General features: G+C 44.7%; 1 protein-coding gene across 1 annotated transcript in view; it reads left to right on the forward strand.

The window, feature by feature from the left end:
* The first annotated feature begins 1,892 nt into the window (after positions 1-1,892).
* The window catches only part of Tal2 (TAL bHLH transcription factor 2), a 6,183-nt gene continuing 2,074 nt past the window's right edge, over positions 1,893-6,001 (forward strand). The window contains exon 1 of the mRNA XM_031377432.1: positions 1,893-2,070. The gene's annotated coding sequence lies outside the window, so the exon portion shown is untranslated. The remainder of the gene's footprint in view (positions 2,071-6,001) is intronic.

A 6,001-nucleotide genomic window follows, 5' to 3' on the forward strand; every position in this document is an offset into this window, starting at 1 on the left:
ACTAGAATGCAGTTGTAGCAATAATAGAATCAACTACAATAAAAAATGTATTAGTGCTGTATACTAAGCGCTACTTGTGACCCTAAATAACAGTACCTGGTTTTCCTTCTTATGTGGTTCCCACTTTACAAATAAGGAAATGAAACCCAGAGATGTTTGATAATTTGCTTAGCACCACACAAGTGAAAAACGAAGAAATTTCAACCTGGATAAACACATCCCCAGAGCCAGTTGCTCTTATTCACCAAAGTGCAATGCATTTATGAAAGTATTGTCCCAAATCCTGCCACCTTCAGAGAGAGAACACCTAGGGATTCATTGTTTCCTCCCCCCTCCCCCAGACAGAGTTTCTCTGTGTAGCCCTGGCTGTCCTGGAACTCACTGTGTAGACCAGGCTGGCCTCGAACTCAGAAATCCACCTGCCTCTGCCTCCCAAGTGCTGAGTCATTGTTTCATCAGACACTAATCAAGCAACATTTGATGGAAGTGTCCTCAGTGTGGGAATGATGGATATGGAAGAGATAGGAGATAAGATAGCTACCATAAATATTACTAACTGGGGTTAAGCACTGAGAATACAGCAGGCAAATGATGAAGTATGTGCTGCTGCGTGCCTGTGCTCCTGGCATGTGCAGAGGGTGGGAGGTGGGCAGCCACAAGCTTAGTATGCTAAAAACTCTTCAGTAATGGACTGATGAGATAGCTCATGGGGGAAAGACACTTGCCAAATCTGAAGATCTGAATTTGATCCCTGGAACTTACTAGTGGAAGGAGAGAACAACTCCCCCCAGTTGTTCTCTGACCCTCACACATTGGCCCGGGAGCACTTCCCTCCATAGATGGATAAATATAATCTTAAAAAGCTTAAAGCTGGGCTGGAGAGAGATGGCTCAGCGATTCAAAGCACTGACTGTTCTTCCGGAGGTCCTGAGTTCAATTTCCAGCAACCACATGGAGGCTCACAACCATCTGTAATGGGATCTGATGCCTTCTTCTGGTGTGTCTGAAGACAGCTATAATTGCACTCATATACATAAAAAATAAATAAATCTTTAGAAAAAAAAAGTTTAAATCTGTTCTCTGGGAAGGCGACATCTGAGCAAAGACCTAAAGAACGTCAGCGCTTTGAGGACAGACGTTTATGTCAGGTTTTGTTTGGAGCTAGCCCCTTGACTTCTGAACAAGGCCTGACGGGGCATAAGCTTCCAGTGCTGAACTGATGCACAGCAGAGCAAGAGGAGGGAAGAACTCCTAGGGATAACCTGGGAGAGGCACGTTTTTTACGCAAAGAGAACCCTGCAAAGGCTAGGAGACAGGGAGATACCTGATGTGTTCCTGAAAGTGGCCAATTAAAGCCTGCCGCTCACTTTTCTTCTGATGTGTGTGTGTGTGTGTGTGTGTGTGTGTGTGTGTTTGCACACGTGCGCCAGCGAAAGTATAGATCTCTTAAATGACAGAAGTCTGACTTGGGTTTTCTCAGGTCATTCTGGAAGATACAGGACAGAGGAAGGGAGGCAAGAACAGAGTCCCTCCATCCCTGAAATAACCATGCCACGTGCTGACCAACAGGAAAACCCAGACCAGATCCATATATGAATCCCACCAGTCTGTGTCCAGGGCGATGCTTTTAAACTTTGTTGTGTGTCTACATTTCCTGGGGGTATTTGATAAAATTGCAGGTCACAGCCCGCATCCCTCAGACTCATGAAAGGGACCTGGATCGGACTACACCTGCACTGGTGTTTGAAGAAGTACCCGGGAAGTTAGCAATAGTCCGAGACATTGGGATGCTTGTCTGCAAGGGAGCAGCAACCCCTCCCCTAAAGCCTCAGACAAAGACGGGTTCCTCTTCTTCCACCGCTCCTTGGTGGCTGCACTCGGGAGGCTGACGGGGCAAGGTGGGGAGGGACTGGCGGGAGCCGTTGGCGGGAAGCCCCCCTCCTGCGGCCAGACAAAGGGTGGTGTCCTATAAAGGCTGTGGCAGAGACCCTGCGTCCAGGCGAGGGCGCACACAGACTGGCGCTACGACAGCGACTGTGACTGCGCCGGCTCCCAGCTCCTGGCAAGAAGGTGCGTTGATTTAGGGGAGTGGGAGCAGCTACTGAGGGGACTCTGGGTGACCCGGGAACTTTCGGCAGGACAGTGGCGATAGCGCGGCACTTGGGAAGCAAGTCTAGCATGTTGTCAAACCCGCTTTAGCTGGAACACAGGGACAGTTCCCGATCACCCCCAGATCTGTTAGCGACCCTCCGAGACTTTGCAGATCTGTAATTTCAACCACTAGATCTTTTCCCAGACTCCTGAAAACATGTATATGGGCAAGTCAACGGTTTGCTACGGTGGAGTGAGATAACTTATGTTTGTAAAGGGTGGAGAAGGGATAGATGGGAAATGAGTGGACACAGACAAGCAGCAGACTGGACAAAATGTGCAGAGGAGTCAAGGGCGGGCAGGCTGCGAGGCTGTTAAGTGCGCCTCAGAACCCATGGCTCCCCGTTCAAAGGCACTGCCTTAGTCCGCAGCCCACAGAGCGCATCCAGTGAGCCCTACTGACTCAAAGCATAGCGTGGGGCTGCTTAAGAGAGTCAAGCTTGCGTACAGTATACTATATATAGTGAGTGCTAAAATGTGAGTGTATGTGTATGTATGAGCAAGGATGGGGTGCACACCTCAGACCAGCAGGGACGGTGAGTGGGATGGGTTAAGTAGATAGCTAGGGATCGTCCCAGGACTGTTTTCTTTTTAGTTTTTTTTTTTTTTTTTTTTTGAACTGGCATAGAAGAACTTTTTAAAAAATCAACATTAGATTAGGTTAGATGTCACTGTAACATTTTTTTTCAATAAACTGTGTTTTAGTCCTTTCCTCCCCTCATCCCCCTGTCCTCTACCCTCAAACCCCTCTCTCTTGTAACCGTCCCTCATAAATCTTGCTTAGTACTTTCTTCTGCCATGTAGGGATGTTTCGGACTTTTGTGCCTTTCTAGTTGACCTGGGATTTATGTCCAGGAGCAGCAGGCACCAAAGAGCAGCAATGTCTATTAGCAGCATGACCTTCTCTAGGAGGATACGTTATTTAACATAACGTTAGTCCAGGCGCTTTCTACAGCATCCATACCTTAGTGAGTTATTTTGTCCAGGCAGCCCTTAAACGTATGACCATTTTTATTTAATTTACATTTTATGTGTATGTGTGTGTATCTGTGCCTGACTTTCATGCCTGGTGCCCAGAAGAGGGGGTTGAATATTCTGGAGTTGGAGTTACAGGCAATTATGAGCTGCCATGTAGGTACTGGGAATTGAACCCAGGTCCCTGGATGAACAGTCAGTGCTTGCAACTGCTGAGCCATCTCTCCAGGCCTTTCCCACCATTTCTAACTGGAGTCTATAACCCCTACCTACCTAGGGATGTGTGGATAGAATTCAAGAGTTCTGTGACCTTGAATAAGCAGATACTGCATCTTTAATTCTATTAACATTTATTCTAAATGTAGCATTTTTGTTTATAAATATAGGTGATAAAATGTATTAATATCAACATGGTTTTAAATAAAGTAAACACTTTTTCGTTCCCTCCTCAGAATAACCACTTTAAATGTGTTAAATATGTAGACATGGGAAATAACCAATTACATTTAGTAGCTGTTCAGATACTGTGCTTTAAGATATGATACAGTAGCAAAGTTTTATCCTAACACAAGGTAGTGGTGGCAAACATGTCATCAGTGGAGGTCCCGGATGCTAGCCTGTCACATGCCAAATGTTACTTCTTAGGAATTATGGAAATATGTGTAGTTTTTAATGTGTTGAAAATTAAGCAAATGTATTACCATATTGCACTTTTTATTTTCGTATTTTAATAGCTCCCAAGTATAACCAATTGTTTTTTGTATCCCTGTATTTTAATGTAGGCATTTATAATTTTGACATATGAACCAGTATGTATTTAAAATCATCATTCTGAGTGGACTGCAAACCCGGGCTTCCCTAGACCACCAAAAAGATTCATGGAGAGAAACAAAACAAAACAAAACAAAACAAAACAAAACAAACCAGCTAATGAACCCTGACCTAGTGCGAGCCCTGAGGTGACACCGAGGCTTGCTTGGCCCTTGTTTCGACATCCATCCATGGCATCTGGGGTGGAATTTTCCCTCTCTTCTGTTGCTTTGAAATCAACATTAGAGGCAATCAGACCTTGCAACTGGAAAAAACACTAAATGTAATTTTCCTTTGATTTAAGAAGTACTGCAGCAATTTTCCAGTGGCCTCTATTTTGGGCTTTTCCAGCTTGTTAAGTCACTGATTTCTATTTCCCCTGTGGAGAAGGAGAGTAAAACACTTGAGGCTAAATCAACAAGTAATTACCAAGCATCCCTAGGATGGCAGGCTACATTTTAGAGGAGTTTTTTTTTTTCTTTTCTTTTCCCCCCTACTGTTTCTTCTGTCTCTCTAGTACAATGGGCTCCTGCCCTCTTAGAAAAACACCACAACCAGTTAATCCGACCTAATCCCCTCCTTCCAGCTTGAAAAGGACCCCCACCCCCACAGGACTAGAGTTGACTTGGCTGTGAGCTAAACCCTCTTTTGATAAGACAACTCTCCTCCCCAACCCCCCACCCCCTGCCCCAAGTCCAGGCCTGCTCTGGTGTGAACAAAACCTAATAGTTTTCTATCTGTCTTCAAGTCCCCTTGATGTGGGTGCAGGTGAAGTTTTCTACTTCAGGTATGGTTGTGATAAAGTTCTGGCAGCATACTTTTATTGTAGAGCCAAAAAGCAAAATATTCAGAAATGACACAGGCTAGATACAAGATAATGGGGCAGTGTACATTTCTAACCAGGAAGAGTCTTAGTCCACCCATCTGTTTTCCAGGGAGTTGTGGTCTTCTTGGAAGCAGGCTCTAGGATGTATGTGTTGTTTCTCTGCATCTACAGAATCTATTTTCCTCCCTCAGGTAAACAAAAGAAGGTCCAGCAGCAGTACAATAAAGCCACACCCTGACTCAGGATGTAGTTCTGAACCCTCCTCTAGAGTCTACCAGAGGTTGAAAACACACATTGAAAATGTATTTGACACACCTGACTTACAGAAGATCATTAACTTAGACTAGCCTACCTCAAATGTGGTCAGAACGCTTACATTAGCCTAGAGTTGGGCACAATTACCAATCAAAGTCCATTTTATAAGAAAATAGGGAAATGTCACATATAATGTATTGAATGCCTCGATCCACGAACCACTGGTAACACAGTAACGTGCACTGTGGCTTACTCCAGTGATGGCACAGCTCCCAGCTGCAGTTGATGCTAACGTCTCCTAAGAATATTTTGCTATGCCATGAAGATTCTTATACAGTAAGGGTTAGGGGGAGACTGGGTAGAGCTGGTCCCATTTCTAGTTCTAGAGATGAACCTTAGGCCTCCCTCATGCATGCTACAGACAAGTGCTCTTACCCAGGCAGGCCAGACTCACTCTGGAGCTCACAGAGTCCTTGAACTTGAAATCCTCTTGCCTTAGCCTCCTAAGTAGCTAGGACTGCAGACCTGTACTGGCAGGCCCAACTTAGAGCAGCTCTTTAAAGAGTCTGGAGAAAGAGTGATTGGAAGCTGCCCCATCTCCAAATATCATTTTATTTCTCCGTTCTTTAAAGTTCTTAACACACTGCATATTCACATCCAACACTCTATGGGCTAAGTATGGATTTTAGTCACACATGCACTCAAGTCTATACTGTAGATGATCTTGGTCACCTGGGAAGAATAGGTTATAAAGGAGATTGGAAATGTAGCTTAGTTGAAGGAATGCTGCTTAGCATGCATGAAGCCCTGGGTCCAACCCCCAGCATGCGTAAACCAAAAAATGGTGACACATGCCTGTAATCACAGAATTCGGGATGTGAAGGTAAGAGAATCAGAAGTTCAAGATCATCCTTGTCTATGTAGTAAGTTTGAGGCCCATCCTGTAATACATGAGATCAGGCCTCAAAAAAAAAAAAAAAAAAA

This window comes from Mastomys coucha, unplaced genomic scaffold (genome assembly GCF_008632895.1).
Source record: "Mastomys coucha isolate ucsf_1 unplaced genomic scaffold, UCSF_Mcou_1 pScaffold18, whole genome shotgun sequence".
NCBI classification, from domain to species: Eukaryota; Metazoa; Chordata; class Mammalia; order Rodentia; family Muridae; genus Mastomys; species Mastomys coucha.